The following is a 16,982-nucleotide window of genomic DNA, read 5'->3' as shown; positions in this document are numbered from 1 at the left end:
TCGTTTTCCCTCGTTTTTTTGTGCCTTTCTAACCTCTGTTCCACTCGTTTCCCCTGCCGTTGTGCCCCCTGCAGCCCCGCCCCCCTGACAGCCTAACTGCCCATTCTCTGCCCCAGCCTCCCGCCTCCCAGCTGCTCCTCCCTCCCACCTCCCCATATAGGCCGGCCGCAGCGCAGTGAGGAGAGCGACCCTTGACCCCCACCAGGTACGTCAATTCCCCTCCGCACAGTGCGCCTGTGTGTCCCTGCCCCAGCGGCTGCTGCCGCTGCTGAGGAAGTTTGCGGCCCCCACCACCCGCAGCCTATCACCTGCGCCTCATCCCTGGTGGCCAGTGGTAGGCTGTAGGTAGGTTTGTTCATCCTCCGCTTTATTGCTTTTATTGTATTGCCTGTATTTTCATTGTTGTTTCTGTGACTGCTGTTGTCTGTCTTCCCCCGCTGCCTGTACGTGGTCCGTGCCCCTTTGTCTTCCCTCTGTTCCCCTCGCTGCCCCCGTGTCCCTACCCAGCTTTCCCTTCTGTTCCCCTCGCTGCCCCCGTGCCTCTCCGCCCGTTCTGCCCTCTGTGCCACTCGTTTTTTGTGCCCTTTTGCCCTCTCTGCCACTGGTTATTCCCTCAATTTTGTGATTTTCTGCTCTTTGTTCCACTCATTTTCCCCTCGTTTTTTGTGCCCTTCTGCCCTCTGTTCCACTCGTTTTTTGTGCCCTTTTGCCCTCTGTTCCACTCGTTTTTTGTGCCCTTCTGCCCTCTGTGCCACTCGTTATTCCCTCAATTTTGTGCCTTTCTGCTCTCTGTTCCACTCATTTTCCCTCGTTTTTTGTGCCCTTCTGCCTTCTGTTCCACTCGTTTTTTTGTTCCCTTTTGCCCTCCGTTCCACTCATTTTTTTGTGCCCTTCTGCCCTCTGTGCCTCTCGTTTTTCCCTTGTTTATTGTGCATTTCTGCCCTCTGTTCCATTTGTTTTTCCCTCGTTTTTTGTGCCTTTCTGCCCTCTGTACCACTCGTTTTCCCTATTTTTTTTGTGCCCTTCTGCCCTCTGTTCCACTCATTTTCCCTTGTTTTTTGTGCTTTTCTACCCTCTGTTCCACTCGTTTTTCCCTCGTTTTTTGTGCCTTTCTGCCCTCTGTTCCACTCGTTTTTCCCTCGTTTTTTGTGCCCTTCTGCCCTCTGTTCCACTCGTTTTTCACTAGTTTTTTTGTGCCTTTCTGCCCTCTGTGCCACTCATTTTCCCCTTGTTTTTTGTGCTTTTCTACCCTCTGTTCCACTTGTTTTTCCCTTGTTTTTTGTGCCTTTCTGCCCTCTGTTCCACTCTTTTTGCCTAGTTTTTTTGTGCCCTTCTGCCCTCTGTTCCACTTGTTTCCCCCGCCGCTGTGCCCCCCTGCAGCCCTTCCCCCCTGATTGCCCACTGCCCATTCGCTGCCCCCGCCTCCCGCCTCCCAGCTGCTCCTCCCTCCCACCTCCCATTTAGGCCGGCTGCTGCACAGTGAGGAGAGCGACCCTTGACCCCACCAGGTAGGTCACTCCCCCTCCGCACTCCGCACAGCACCGCCTGTGTGTCCCTGCCCCAGCTGCCGCCGCTGCTGCTGAGGAAGTTCGAGGCCCTCCACCACCCGCAGGCTACCACCTGCGCCTCATCCCTGGTGGCCAGTGGTAGGCCGTTGGTAGGTTTGTTCATCCTGCGCTTTATTACTTTTATTGTATTGCCTGTATTTTCATTGTTGTGTCTGTGACTGCTGTTCTCTGTCTTCCCCGCTGCCTGTACGTGGTCCATGCCCCTATGTCTTCCCTCTCTTCTCCTCGCTGCCCCCGTGTCCCTGCCCGGTTTTACCTTCTGTTCCCCTTGCTGCCCCCATGCCTCTCTGCCCGTTCTGCCCTCTGTACCACTCGTTTTTTTGTGCCCTTCTGCCCTCTGTGCCACTCGTTTTTCCCTCGTTTTTTGTGCTTTTCTGCCCTCTGTTCCACTCATTTTTTGTGCCCTTTTGCCCTCTCTGCCACTCGTTATTCCCTCAATTTTGTGCCTTTCTGCTCTCTGTTCCACTCATTTTCCCCTCGTTTTGTGTGCCCTTCTGCCCTCTGTTCCACTCGTTTTTTTGTGCCCTATTGCCCTCTGTTCCACTCATTTTTTGTGCCCTTCTGCCCTCTGTGCTTCTCGTTTTTCCCTTGTTTTTTGTGCATTTCTGCCCTCTGTTCCATTTGTTTTTCCCTCGTTTTTTGTGCCTTTCCGCCCTCTGTACCACTCGTTTTTTTGTGCTTTCCTGCCCTCTGTTCCACTTGTTTTTCCCTAGTTTTTTGTGCTTTTCTGCCCGCTGTTTCACTCATTTTCCCTCGTTTTTTTGTGCCCTTCTGCCCTCTATTCCACTCATTTTCCCTAGTTTTTTGTGCCTTTCTGCCCTCTGTTCCACTCATTTTCCCTTGTTTTTTTGTGCCCTTCTGCCCTCTGTTCCACTAATTTTTCCCTCGTTTTGTGTGCCCTTCTGCCCTCTGTTCCACTCGTTTTTCCCTTGTTTTTTGTGCCCTTCCGCCCTCTGTTCCACTCGTTTTTTTGTGCTCTTCTGCCCTCTGTGCCACTCGTTTTTCCGTCATTTTTTGTGCTTTTCTGTCCTCTGTTCCACTCGTTTTCCCCTCGTTTTTTGTGGCTTTCTGCCCTCTGTTCTACTTGTTTTCCCTCGTTTTCTTGTGCCCTTCTGCCCTCTGTTCCACTCATTTCCACCGCCGCTGTGCCCCCTGCAGCCCCACCCCCTGACTGCCCACTACCCAATCGCTGCCTCGCCTCCCGTCTCCCAGCTGCTCCTCCCTCCCACCTCCCCATGCAGGCCGGCCGCTGCGCAGTGAGGAGAGCGATCCTTGACCCCACCAGGTAGGTCATTCCCCCTCCACACAGCACCGCCTGTGTGTCCCTGCCCCAGCTGCTGCCACCGCTGCTTTGGAAGTTTGCGGCCCTTCACCACCTGCAGGCTACCACCTACGCCTCATCTCTGGTGGCCTGTGGTAGGTCGTAGGTAGGTTTGTTCATCCTCCACTTTATTGCTTTTATTGTATTGCCTGTATTTTCATTGTTGTGTCTGTGACTGCTGTTGTCTGTCTTCCCCCACTGCCTGTGCGTGGTCCTTGCCCCTTTGTCTTCCCTATGTTTCCCTCGCTGTCCCCTTGCTCTCTCTGCCCGGTCTTTTCTTCTTTACCCCTCGCTGCCTCCGTGTCTCTGCCCGGTTTTTTCTTCTGTTCCCCGTGCTGCCCCGTGCCTCTCTGCCCATTCTGCCATCTGTTCCCCTCACTGCCCCCGTGTCTCTCTGCCCATTCTGCCCTCTGTTCCACTCATTTTTCCCTCGTTGTTTGTGCCTCTCTGCCCTCTGTGCCACTCGTTTTTCCCTCGTTTTTTTGTGCCCTTCTGCCCTCTGTGCCACTTGAGTTTCCCTCGTTTTTTGTGCCTTTCTGTCCTCTGTTCCACTTGTTTTTCCCTAGTTTTTTGTGCCTTTCTGCCCTCTGCTTCACTCGTTTTCCCCTCGTTTTTTGTGCCTTTTTTCCCTCTGTTCCACGTGTTTTCCCCTCGTTTTTTGTGCCTTTATGCCCTCTTTTCCACTCATTTTGTCCTCGTTTTTTATGCCCTTCTACCCTCCGTTCCACTCATTTTGTGTGCCCTTCTGCCCTCTGTGCCACTTGTTTTACCCTCGATTTTTGTGCCCCTTTTTCCTCCTGTCCCTCACCGCCCTTGCCGCTGCGTCCCCTGTGGCCCCGCCCCCTGACTGCCCACTGCCCATTCGCTGCCCTGCCTCCCGCCTCCCAGCTGCTCCTCCCTCCCACCTCCCCATATATGCCAGCTGCTGCGCGGCCACGCCGCTGGCGCGCTGAAGGCACACCTAAGGCGAACCCGTCTGGGCCCGTCGGCGCCTGGACTGCACTCAGCCCCAGAACCCCTGGCTCCCGCACCCGCCACGACGACCGCGGCCACTACGACGCCAGCACTCTGCACGCTCTCAACTCCGGACGGAGCAACACCTGCTTCAAGGCCGCCCTGAAACGCACACACGGCCCATTCATCTGCTGGAACTGCAGCTACACCAGTCTCAGAGCTGACGAACCACACGCCAAGAAAGACCCCAACCACCTCCGATGCATACTACTCAACACCCGCTCCGCACGCAAGCATGCCGTCGAGCTCTGAGACCTGCTCGACACAACATCCCCGGACGTGTCCTTCCTGACAGAGACCTGGTTTAACGACTCCTTCACACCCGACATCGCCATAGCCATCCCAGACGGCTAGAAGATCACCCACAGAGACTGCACCAATGGAGTCGGAGGAGGAATCGCCATCGTCCACAAGAACAGCATCAGGGTCTCGACTATCACCGACGACGCGCTCAGCATCGCCGAACACATGCATTTCCAGATCCACACAGACCTAATTCCACCCTCAGAGGCACCCTCATCTACCGACCCCCCAGATCCCGCCACCAGTTCAGCGACTCCATCACCGATTTGATCAGCACGCACGCCCTGACCTCCATCGACTACATCCTCCTCGGAGACCTGAACTTTCACCTTGAGAACAACAACGACAACAACTCCACAACCCTGATCGATAACCTCGTCAACCTCGGACTGAAGCAACTCGTCACAACGCCCACCCACTCCGCCGGCCACACGCTCCGTACGTCTCCATCAGCCACACCACCGAACTCCTCTGGACCGACCACCGCTGCATCCACTTCGCCTTCCAGAAATCCACCACACACCACCGCACCCAACAGATCCCCCGCCGCTGCTGGAGCAAAATCACTGAAGACCAACTACACGCAAACCTCGCTCTCAGCCCACCCACCAAACTCTCCAACACCGACGACGCTGCCCACAGCCTCAGATGCTGGATCGAGGACTGCGCCAACGCCCTAGCCCCACTGAAGAAACCCCCCAAACAGAGACACCAGCAAGAGGGCCAGCTGGCTTACCCCAGAACTCCTAGCCTCCAAGCAAGCCTGCCGGAAACTAGAGAAGAAATGGCACAGTGAACAAAGTCTGGACAGCCACCCTGCACACCAGGACTCCATCCGCAACCACCATCACCTCATCAGGGCGGCGAAGAGGACCTCCTTCAAAGACCGCCTCAACAACAACGCACACAATAGCAAGGAGCTCTTTAACATCATGAAGGAACCCTCCAACCCCAGCTTCAACACCAACAACATCCCGCCACTTTCTTCCACCGCAAGATAGCAGACATCCACGACAGCTTCAACACCCAGGCAGCCCCAACAGACAGCAACACAACAGACCCTCCGTACACCATCGACCACGACCCCCTGCTAGCCTGGGCCAGCGTGAGCATCGATGACACCATCAAGACCATGCGCTCAATCCACTCCGGCTCTCCGTCAGACCCATTACAGCACCACGTCTTCAACAGAGCAAGCAGCACCATCGCACCCCACTTGCGCAACGTCATCAATCTCTCCCTCGAGATCGCGACCTTCCCAGAGATCTGGAAACACGCAGAGATCAATGCCCTACTCAAAAAACCTAAGGCAGAGCCAAGAGACCTGAAGAACTTCCGGCCCACCTCTCTGCTCCCCTTCCCGGCCAAGGTCATCGAGAAAATCGTCAACAGACAGCTAACCCAATACCTCGAAGAAAACAGAATCCTGGATCCTTCCCAGTCAGGGTTCCGCAGCAACCACAGCACCGAAACTGCCCTCATCGCCGCCACCGACGACATGAGGACCCTGCTGGACAACGGCGAGACCGCAGCACTCATCCTCCTAGACCTCTCTGCCGCCTTCAACACCGTCTGCCACAGCACACCACGCGCACGCCTCCATGCTGGTTAGAAGCGGCAGACCCTGAAGCAGAGGTCGGCCTGGGACCAGGGTTCAATTCCCGATGCGGCAGGGCCTTGGGTCAATGTCCGCGGACTCGATAATTCTCGCCTAGGTGCCTACGCTAACCATGGGTCCCACTCTGCAACTCTGGGCAATAGCTTGCTTAATCTCCACAACGGCCCTATCAGCGCCGGGGATGCCTGGCTTCACCTTGGGGGTGCCCAGGAGGGACCATCTCACAGGGAAAAGCCAGGACGGGTTCCCCAGCGGTATACAGCACCAGGACGCCCCGAGATGGGGTAACAGTGCGCTTTACAAGTATACATACATTTACATTTACACGCCGCAGGGATCCGAGACAAGGCTCTGGATTGGACCACCTCCTTCCTCTCTGGCAGAACCCAGAGTGTCCGCCTCCCCCATTCCGTTCCAAAGCCTCCGAGATCATCTGCAGCGAACCCCAGGGATCCTCCCTCAGCCCGACACTGTTCAACATTTACATGGCCCCGCTCGCACACGTAGCCCGACAGCACGCCCTCAACATAATCTCCTACGCCGATGACACTCAGCTGATTCTGTCCCTCACCAAGGACCCCATCACAGCCAAAGCCAACCTCCACGAAGGAATGAAGGCCATCGCCGACTGGATGCAGACCAGCCGTCTGAAGCTGAACTCGGACAAGATGGAGGTCCTTATCCTCGGCTCCAACCTTTCAGCCTGAGACGACTCCTGGTGGCCGACGGCACTAGGGGCAGCCCAGACACCCACCAACCATGCACGCAACCTAGGAATCATCCTATCAACTCAACGCTCTCAATGACCAAGCAAGTCAACGCCATCTCCTCCTCCTGCTTCAAAACCCTCTGCATGCTCTGCAAGATCTACAGATGGATCCCGACAGATACAAGAAAGACAGTCACCCTGGCCCTCGTCAGCAGCAGACTCAACTACGGAAACGCCCTCTACGCGGGAGCGCCGACCAAGCTCATCAAACGACTACAACGCATCCAAAACACCTCGGCACGACTGATCCTCGACGTACCACGCCACGGCCACATCACCCCCACCTGAGAAACCTGCACTGGCTCCCCTTCAGCAAGAGGATATCCTTCAAGCTCCTCACCCACGCACACAAGGCACTCCACAAGACTGGCCCAGCCTACCTCAACAGACGGCTCTCCTTCTACATCCCCAACCACCAGCTACACTCCAACCACCAGCTACACTCCGCCGACCTCTCACTCACCACCGTCCCGCGCATCCGAAGAACCACCACCGGTGGGAGATCCTTCTGCCACCTCGCCGCCAAGACATGGAACACCCTCCCACTGAGCCTACGACAGATCCAAGACCTGCTGACCTTCAGGAGGATACTCAAGACCTGGCTGTTCGATCAGTAGCGCCCGCCCCAGCGCCTTGAGACCCTCGCGGGTATGTAGTGCGCTTTACACATGATTGATTGATTGAACCCAGTGGCAGCTAAGTTGGCTGTCTGGAGCAGTTCAACAGCAGTGGTGACCTGCACCAACCCCCTAGTAACATCCTGGCTGCAGTGGGCCATTTCCAACTGCATGGCAACTGTTTGTCTGCTCAAGATTGATGTAGCATTGAATAGGCGGTTGACTGCCTTTGTGTATCCATCCATGCGCTTTTTTCCCCTGCACCTTGTGCCATGTTCACTGTCCAATTTGCTGCATAACTGCCATACTGCCTCAGTCATGTCCCTCATGCACTCTGCATTGGCCCTATGACTCGTAGCAACAGTGGTGTTCAGTCCATTGATGCCCTCCTTAATGTCCCTCATGTTCTTGTTCAGGAACACCAGCTGCCGATGCATTAATCTCATTGTCATCATTTGCAGCCGCTGCACCTTCACCATGGTGCCCTCAAGACCTGCTCAGACGGACTGTGTGCCCTTGGTCTGCGTCGGAGACCACTGGTGTGGCTACGCTGCATGGATGACTGTGGTTCCAAGAAGAAATCCCTGAAGGAACGACTGGACAACAACGCCCACGACAGCAAAGAGCTCTTCACTATCGTCAAGGAGTTCTCCAACCCCAGCACCGGCACCAACGACATCACTCCGTCACAAGACCTCTGCGACTCCCTCGCCTCGTTCTTCCACCGCAAGATCGCCGACATCCACAACAGCTTCGGCGCCCCACCCACGCACCCAAACGTCGAACCAACGCCCCCCACCGCCACCCTTCACACCTGGACCACGGTGACCACCGAAGACACAGCCCGCACGATGAACACCATCCACTCCGGATCACCGACCGACCCCTGCCCACACCACGTCTTCAACAAGGCTGACTCCACCATCGCACCTCAACTCCGGAACATCATCAACGCCTCCTTCAACACCGCCACCTTCCCGGAGAGCTGGAAGCACGCCGAGATCAGCGCCCTCCTGAAGAAACCTACAGCGGACCCCACCGATCTCAAAAACATCCGCCCCATCTCGCTCCTCCCTTTTCCTGCTAAAGTCATCGAGAAGATCGTCAACAGACAGCTGACCGCCTTCCTCGAGACGAACGGATCCCTCGACCCCTCGCAGTCCGGCTTCAGAGCCAACCACAGCACCGAGACCGCCCTCATCGCAGCCACCGACGACATCCGGACCCTGCTCGACAAGGGGGAAACAGTGGCCCTCATCCTCCCGGACCTCTCCGCTGCGTTCGACACGGTCTGCCACCGCACCCTAGTCCAGCGCCTCAGCAACATCGGTATCCAAGAGAAGGCTCTGGAGTGGATCATCTCGTTCCTCGCCGGAAGAACACAAAGAGTCCGCCTCCCCCCGTTTCGCTCCGAGGCCACCGAAGTCATCTGCGGCGTCCCGCAAGGATCTTCACTAGGCCCCACCCTCTTCAACATCTACATGAAACCTCTCGCAGCCATCGCACGCCAGCACAACCTCAACATCATCTCTTACGCCGACGACACACAGCTGATCCTCTCCCTCACCAGAGACCCCGACACAGCCAGAACCTTCCCACACGAAGGGATGAAAGACGTCGCCGAGTGGAGCCTGAAACTGAACTCGGACAAGATGGAAGTCCTCATCCTGAGATCTTCGCCCTCCACCTGGGACGACTCCTGGTGGCCCCCAGCCCTGGGCACCGCACCCAAGCCAACCGACCACGCACGCAACCTGGGCTTCATCCTGGACCCCTCCCTCTCGATGACCAGACAAGTCAACGCTGTCTCCTCATCGTGCTTCAACACCCTGCGTATGCTTCGCAAGATCTTCCGCTGGATCCCGACCGAGACCAGGAAGACTGTCACCCAGGCACTCGTCGACTGGACTACGGAAACGCCCTCTACGCCGGAACCACAGCCAAGCTACAGAAAAGACTCCAGCGCATCCAGAACGCCTCCGCCCGACTCATCCTGGATGTCCCCCGACGCAGCCACATCTCCAGCCACCTGAGGAACCTGCACTGGCTCCCCGTCAACAAGAGGATCACATTCCGGCTCCTCACCCACACACACAAGTCTCTCCACGACCTGGGCCCCAAGTACCTCAACGACCGCCTGACCTTCTACACGCCCACCCGCCAGCTACGGTCCACCAGCCTCGCCCTCGCAGCTGTACCACGCATCCGAAGAGCCACCGCCGGAGGAAGATCCTTCTCTTACCTGGCTGCCAAGACTTGGAACTCCCTCCCCATCCACCTTCGGCTGACCCAGGACCATCTCGCCTTCAGGAAACAACTCAAGACCTGGCTGTTCGAGCAGTAGCATACCCCTCCCCCCAAGCGCCTTGAGACCCTCCCGGGTGAGTAGTGCGCTATACAAATGGCATGATTGATTGATTGATTGGTTCGGGAGACTGTGCTGGCTCTTCGGGCATGGTCTTTGGAGATTCCGAGGTCTCCTCCGCTTCCCCCTTCATCTCCTGTAGTGTTTCCACTGTGTACCTCCTAGGTCTTGGGGGTGGTGTAGGTGTGACATCTGTGGGTGCCTGAGACTCTTCCTCCAGAATTTGTTGTTGCCCAGGTGACTCATGTGTCTCCCTCTCTTCTATCTGTGCGCAGGTTCGCCTGTCCATTTACTGACTTTCCTTGCAGCATTTGTGTTACATTAAATTACATGAGTTGCTATTCCCACTAACAGTCCTCCGCTTGGTTATTGACTGATGTGAGGCCCCTGCAATTGTGTTCACAAATCTCCCTGATATGCTATATGGGTTTTGGGACCACAACTCCCATGATGCATTGATGGTTGTTTGCACAATGTGGACTGGAGTAGAATTCTAGCTTGCTCATGGGGGATTGGGGATTGGGGAGGGGGTGAGTTCAGGCCATGAGTTCAGGCCATGCTGTGCATGCATCTTACCTTGTCTGGTGTTGTCTTGGGTTGTCCACGTCTCCTATGCCACTGATGGTCTCAGGCTGGAGGGTAGATTACACCAAATTATCCAGGGGTGTTGTTGCAGGTGCTGTGGATGGTTTCAACAACATGGTTTGCCACCTGTCTTTTTTTGCTTGTTTCACCCTGTCTGCTATCCTCTCCTTCGCCCTAGAGTGCAAGTCATACCAGCGCTTCTTCAGGTCGTCGATGGAGCGCTGGGTGAATGGCATTGATCTTGGCTTGCATTTCCAGCCAGATCTTTCTCTTCTGAGATTCTGGTACATGCAGGGATTTCTTGCCAAATAACTGGTTATGTGTCTTCACCACTTCTTCAATAAGGACCTCCAACTCTTTTTCACTAAACTTGAGCTTCCTTTTCCTTTCTGCAGGCTCCTTTTCCTTCTCCTGTGTGTCCATCCTGTCAGTTGGTGTCTGCCTGAACACTCCTGTGCAGATCCTGGGTGTGTGTTCCTGCTCTCTGCCTCTCCCACAGCCTCAGGCACTCAGAAACAGCATGGGTGAGGCCACTTCCTGTGTGTGATGTTACCAGAAAGCACCTCAATTGCAGATTTGCTAATTTGCAATTTTTTTAAGTTGCGATTTTGCAAATTCTGAATCAGTACTACCGATTCAGTATGGGGGTTTGATACTTTCAGGGAGGTGGGAGCGCACCAGACACGCCCCAACGAAATTACCTTTTGCATGATGGTTCATGTAGTTCATTATTTCTCGCTCAGTTCAGTTCAAAGTGTTCATAGCCAGTGCTGTATTATTAGTTTCAATTCGTATCCCTAGACACGTGTTTCATGATTCCTCAATCGTCAGTAGGGAAAAAAAGCAAAGTTCATAGGTTGCAGGGAATGCTGCCTTATCTCTCAGGACCAGTTCCACTCACAGCATGAAGGTATGGGGGTTTGCGAGTTTTATGGAATCGCAATTTATTTGCAATTTTTTATCTACATGGCGGTTTGCGATTTCTTAATACCAATTAGGTAAAAATCACTATTAAGAACTCGCAAAGATATTTTTACCTACATCTGCCCCACTATGCCTAAATAACAAAATTCATACCAATGTGCAGGCAACCTATAGTAGGCATTCTTACCACACACATAATATATTCCTGGAAAAACAGAATCAGCTCCTCCTTTTAGTCCCCAACTTCCCGTAATTAGGAAGGTACGATCACATTCACTAGAACCAACAGAAAATTGTTATATTCAGTCTTTTGTCTAAGGAAGCAAAGCTTCCCTCTATGATACCAGTCTAGAGTCATGGCAGCCTTAGTCTCGCCTTTCTTATAATTTCCTTCTCTGAAAGCACATGGAGGTACATGAGACTTTTGCTCAGCAGCCTTTCTCAGAAAATCTTGCCTTCTATCATCTACCATGTTAATGAATTCCATTTCTTCAAACCGTAAACTACAGGTGAGGTTGTGTCTATGTGCATATACTGTATCTATTCTCTGTGTAATATGGAAAAATTCTCCCATATATTTTGCATTTCCAGCACTATATATTCTATTCATGTTCTTTCTAATGGGAATTTCTGAAAATATTAAATCCATGTTAGAATAGAAATATTACAAACTTCCCTTCTCATATAAACTGGTTAGTATACTACAAGACACACCATACGTTAAAGGTAGGTGACGGTAGGTCACCCCCTCTGAGACAGATTATGGTAATTACATGCACATGTAACAATCTCTCGCATCCATTGTATCAACATATTCATACAACAACTTTGTAAATACATTTAACGAAAAGTCATTGTTAGACCTGGCACCGTTGGCGTGGGTCTCCCTTCCATTTTTGCTGTTGCCGCATGTGTTTTTGCTGGTGTTAGATGCTTTGGGCACTATACCACTGCTGTCCAGTGCCACAGCGCAAGTGCTCCCTACTGTAAATTAATGTATTGATCAGTCATTCCATAATTGGCTTGTTTGGCTTATTTGTCAGACCCTAGTATAGTGCACTGAGTGTGCCCAGGGCTTGTAAATCCAAATGCTGCTGGTGGGCTTGCAGCACTGGTTGTGCCACTCACATAAGCAGCCTTGTAAAAGGTGTCTACGGTCTGCCATTGCAGAGCCTGTGTGCAGTCTGGTACTGTCATGCTGACTGGGCAAGTGCACCCACTTGCCAGTCCCTAAACCTTCCCTTTTCTTCATATCAAACACCCCTATGGTAGGCCCAATGGTAGGGTGCATTGTAAGTATAAGGTAGGACATGCCCTGGTGTGTGTGGCATGTCCTAATAGTGAATTACAGCCATTTTCTTTTTTCTCTATTGCAAGGCTACCTGTTCTCCGTAGGCCACATTGGGCAGTTAGATTATTACATCTTATGATCCTAACTGACCCAGGGAACACAGTAGAAATTCGAGTTTAGTATGCCTGAACTCAGAATGATAAAATGCATCCTTTAGTAAAGTTGGTTTTAACATTCTGTGTTTGAAAATACCACTTTTAGAAAGTAGGTATTTTCTTGTCTAACTATCCAAAGACTGCCTCTGTTAGGTTGTGTATTCCTTGTCTGGTGATTTTGAGTGACAGGGCTGGGGGATTTCAAGAGACAGAATGAGTCAGCCCAGTGGCGAATAGAGAGATCTGCATCGAGAAGCGTGGGAGAAGTTGCACCTGGGGCCTGAATAGGGCTTTGCCTGCCTTCCACAATGCTGGCTCTACCTCTTGGGGTGTGGCTGGGGTGCAGCTGATGTCTCTGCCCTGCACAGTGAATGAAGGGAAGGAATATTGTCAACAAATGCTCCAGGCCTGTGCTTTCCCTCCACAATGCTGGCTCCATCTCCTGTGGGGCGTCTGATGTTTCTGCCCTGCACTGTGAAAGGAAAGAAGGAGTCTTCTAAACAGAGTGCTTCAGAACTGGTTTGGACTGGGCAAAGGCCTCTCTGCCCTCAGAGGACAAAGGGTTTTGGGGTGTAAATATTGGGACCCTGATCCCAAGAAATTAGATCATTTTTGGACTACAAGAAGGAACCTCTGCTGAAGAGAGGAACCTGAAGAAACTGAGGAGAGACTATTCCTAAGCTGAAGTGCTGCTTAGGGGATTGGCCTGCAGTGGTTGCCTGACTACCAAAGAGAGAAGAAAGAACTTTGTGTGCTTTACTTTCAATTTGTGAAGGATCTCCAAGGGCTTGGAAAAGAGCTTGCCTCCTGCTGAAGTCTCAGGGACAACAGACTTCACCCCCTAGCTCCCCAGATTTCTTTGGAAGTGCCTGCTGCTGTTTTGGGCCTTCTGAGGGACTGCATGTCGCAAGGAGCTGAAAGCGCGACTCAAGAGAAAGAAGCGTGTCGCCGTCGTTGTTGCTGCCATCGCAACTCCAAGGGAGGGTGTCGCTGCTGTAGCTGTCGTATTGCACCGCATCGAGAGAATTGTCTCGCAACGAGGAAGAAGCGCGTCGCTGCTGGTGCCGTCGTATCGTGAATGTCGGCGCTGTAGCTGTCGTATTGCACCTGTTAGATTTGGGGGTCTCTAGTTGGCACAGGTAGGTACGTGTGACAAATAGGGACCCTCTCCTCTAGTCAGGACAGGGGATTACACTCCTAAAATAACCCCTGCTCACCCTCCAGGTTGCGTGCGCCAGCAGTCAAGGCTTACTTCAGAGGCGTTGTAAGTTAAGCAGTTGTGACCACATACAATAACCCAGTGACAACACTACAAATGGACATCACACAGGTTTTATATAAAACATAAGTAGACTTTATATAGGGTTACCACAAGACCTTAAACAACAAAAATACACACTATGATTACTTTAAGATGGTAGATTTAAGCTTAATTCAGTTCAGTTCTTAGATGCGACACTCTGCGTCAATGTACCTTAAGTTGCGTTGCGCTTCCACGACAAGCAATGTCGGAGCGATGGGAAATGCGGCAAAGTTCAGATACAAAGAAATAAAGATGTGAAGAACTTCCAGACGCGGCACGCTTCTTGGGGATACGAAAAGTTCTCGGTTCGATGCGTGGACTGCAGCGGCGACACCCTTACGATGCAACGGCAAAAGCTCCAGCGGCACCGCTCTTCTCCCACGATGTGTGAAACTTCCGCTTGATGCGACAACTACATCGGCGACATCCAAGATGTGACGGTAGCAGCTCCGACGGCAGCATGCTTCTCGGGGATGCGAGGTACTCTTGGTCAATGCGATGCAATGCGACAGTTCCAGCGCCGACACTCTGCATTGGAGTTGCGACGGCGGGCACACTGACGGCGACAAGCTCCGACCTTGTTGAGAGATTCTTCTCCTGATACGGTGCAGTGCAACAGCTCCAGCGGCGACACCCTCCTTCTTCGGAGTTGCGACGGCAGCAGCAGCGACGGCAACATGCTTCCTCTTCGTTGCGGCACGCTTCTCTCCGATGCGGTGCAGTGCGACAGCTCCAGCGGCGACACCCTCCTTCGGAGTTGTGACGGCAGGCACAGGGACGGCAATACGCTTCTTCTCGTTGAGTCACGCTTCCAGCTCCTTGCGACACGCAGTTCCTCAGAAGGCCCAAAACAGCAGCAGGCACTTCCGCAAGAACTCTGGGGAGCTGGGGGTGAAGTCCGTTGTCCCTGAGACTTCAGCAGGAGGCAAGCTCTTTTTCCAAGCCCTTGGAGATCCTTCTCAAGTTGAAAGCAAAGTACACAAAGTTCCTTTCTCCTTCCTTTGGCACTAAGGCAACCACTGCAGGCCAATCCCTCAAGCAGCACTTCAGCTTAGGGATAGTCTCTCCTCAGTTTCTTCAGGACCCTCTCCTCAGTAAAGGTTTCTTCTTGTAGTCCAAAAGTGATCTAATTCCACGGGATCAGGGTCCCAATATTTATACCCCAAAATCCTTTGTTCTCTGAGGGGAGAGGGGCCTTTGCCCAGTCCAAACCAGTTTTGAAGCACTCTGTTGACCAGACGTCTCCTCTCCTTACACGTCAGATGCCCCACAGGAGGTGCAGCCAGCATTGTGGAAGTCAAGTACAGTCCTGGAGCACTTTGTTTACAGGACTCCTTCTCTTCTTTCAGTGTGCAGGGAAGAGACATCAGCCGCTCCCCAGGCAGTGGAGCCAGCATTGTGGAAGGCAGGCACAGCCCTATTCAAGGTTCAGGTGCAATTTCTCCCTCCCATCTAGATGCAGATCTCTCTATTCACCACTGGGTGACTCAGCCTGTCTCCTGGAATTTCCCAGCCCTGTCACTCACAAAACCAGACATAGGAATACACAAACTAGCAGAGGCAGTTTTGAATGGTTAGACAAGCAAATACCTGCTTTCTAAAAGTGGTATTTGCAAACACAGAATATTAAAATAAACTTCACTAAAAGAAGTATTTTATTATTCTGAGTTCAGGCATACTAAGCTCGAATTTCTACCATGTTCTCTGAGACAGTTAGGATTATAAAATGTAATAACTCTAACAGCCCATTCTGGCCTATGGAGAACAGGTAGCCTTGCAATAGTGAAAAACGAAAATGGCTGTAATTCACTATTAGGACATGCCACACACACCAGGGCATGTTCTACCTTATACGTACAATGCACCCTGCCCTTGGGCCTACAATAGGGGTGACTGATATGAAGAAAAGGGAAGGTTTAGGGACTGTCAAATGGGTTCACTTGCCCAGTCAGCATGACAGTACCGGATTGCATGCATGCTCTGCAATGGCAGACCCTAGACACCTTTTACACGGCTGCTTCTGTGGGTGGCACAACCAGTGCTTCAGGCCCACCAGCAGCATTTGGATTTACACGCCCTGGGCACACTCAGTGCACTAGACTAGGGTCTGACAAGTAAACCAAATAGCCACACATGGAACCACTGATTAGTACATCAATTTACAACAGGGAGCAATTGCACTGTGGCACTGGATAGCAGTGGCACAGTGCCCAAAGCATACAACACCAGCAAAAATACATGAGGCAACAGCAAAAAATGGAAGGGAGACCCACGCCAATGGTGCCAGGTCTAACACGTGTCTCCTCCAGCTAAAAAGTGGGGAGAACTACCCTTACTCCTGGGAGTTCTCTTCACTAAGGAGGAAAAATCTGGACAGACCATCAGCGTTGGCGTGCTCTGTACCAGGACAGTGTTCCACCGTAAAGTCCATACCCTGTAGGGAGATGGACCACCTTAACAGTTTTGGATTCTCACCCCTCATCTGCATCGACCATCTGAGGGGCCTGTGGTCTGTCTGAACCCGTAAGTGAGTCCCAAACAGGTATGGTCTCAGCTTCTTCAGTGCCCAGAACACAGCAAATGCCTCACGCTCAATAGCACTCCACCTCTGTTCCCGTGGAAGTAACCTTCTACTGATAAAGGCTACAGGTTGATCTAGGCCCTCCTCATTCATCTGTGACAGAACAGCCCCCACACCATGCTCTGAAGCGTCTGTTTGGACGATAAACTCTCTTGAGAAGTTGGGTGCCAGGAGCACGGGCGCCCGGCACACGCCAGCTTTCAGAGCCTCAAAAGCTTTCTGACAGGTGTCAGTCCAGATCACCTTATTGGGCTGCTTCTTGGAAGTCAGCTCTGTCAAGGGTGCAACAATATTGCCATACCCCTTGACAACCTCCTGTAATATCCGGTGAGACCTAAGAAGGCTCTCACCTCTGTCTGGTTTTTGGGTGGGTCCCAAGCCAGGATGGTTTCAATCTTGGTTTGTAGAGGCCCAACCTGGCCGCTCCCAACCTGGTGTCCCAAGTACACCACGGAACCCTGCCCGATCTGGCACTTACTCGCCTTGATCGTGAGGCCTGCTATCCGCAGCGCCATCAACACTTCCCAGAGGTGGCGCAGATGTTCCTCTCAACTGGCACTGAACACTG

Source organism: Lissotriton helveticus, chromosome 1_2 (assembly GCF_964261635.1).
Source record: "Lissotriton helveticus chromosome 1_2, aLisHel1.1, whole genome shotgun sequence".
NCBI lineage: Eukaryota > Metazoa > Chordata > Amphibia > Caudata > Salamandridae > Lissotriton > Lissotriton helveticus.
This window is presented reverse-complemented; position numbering follows the sequence as displayed.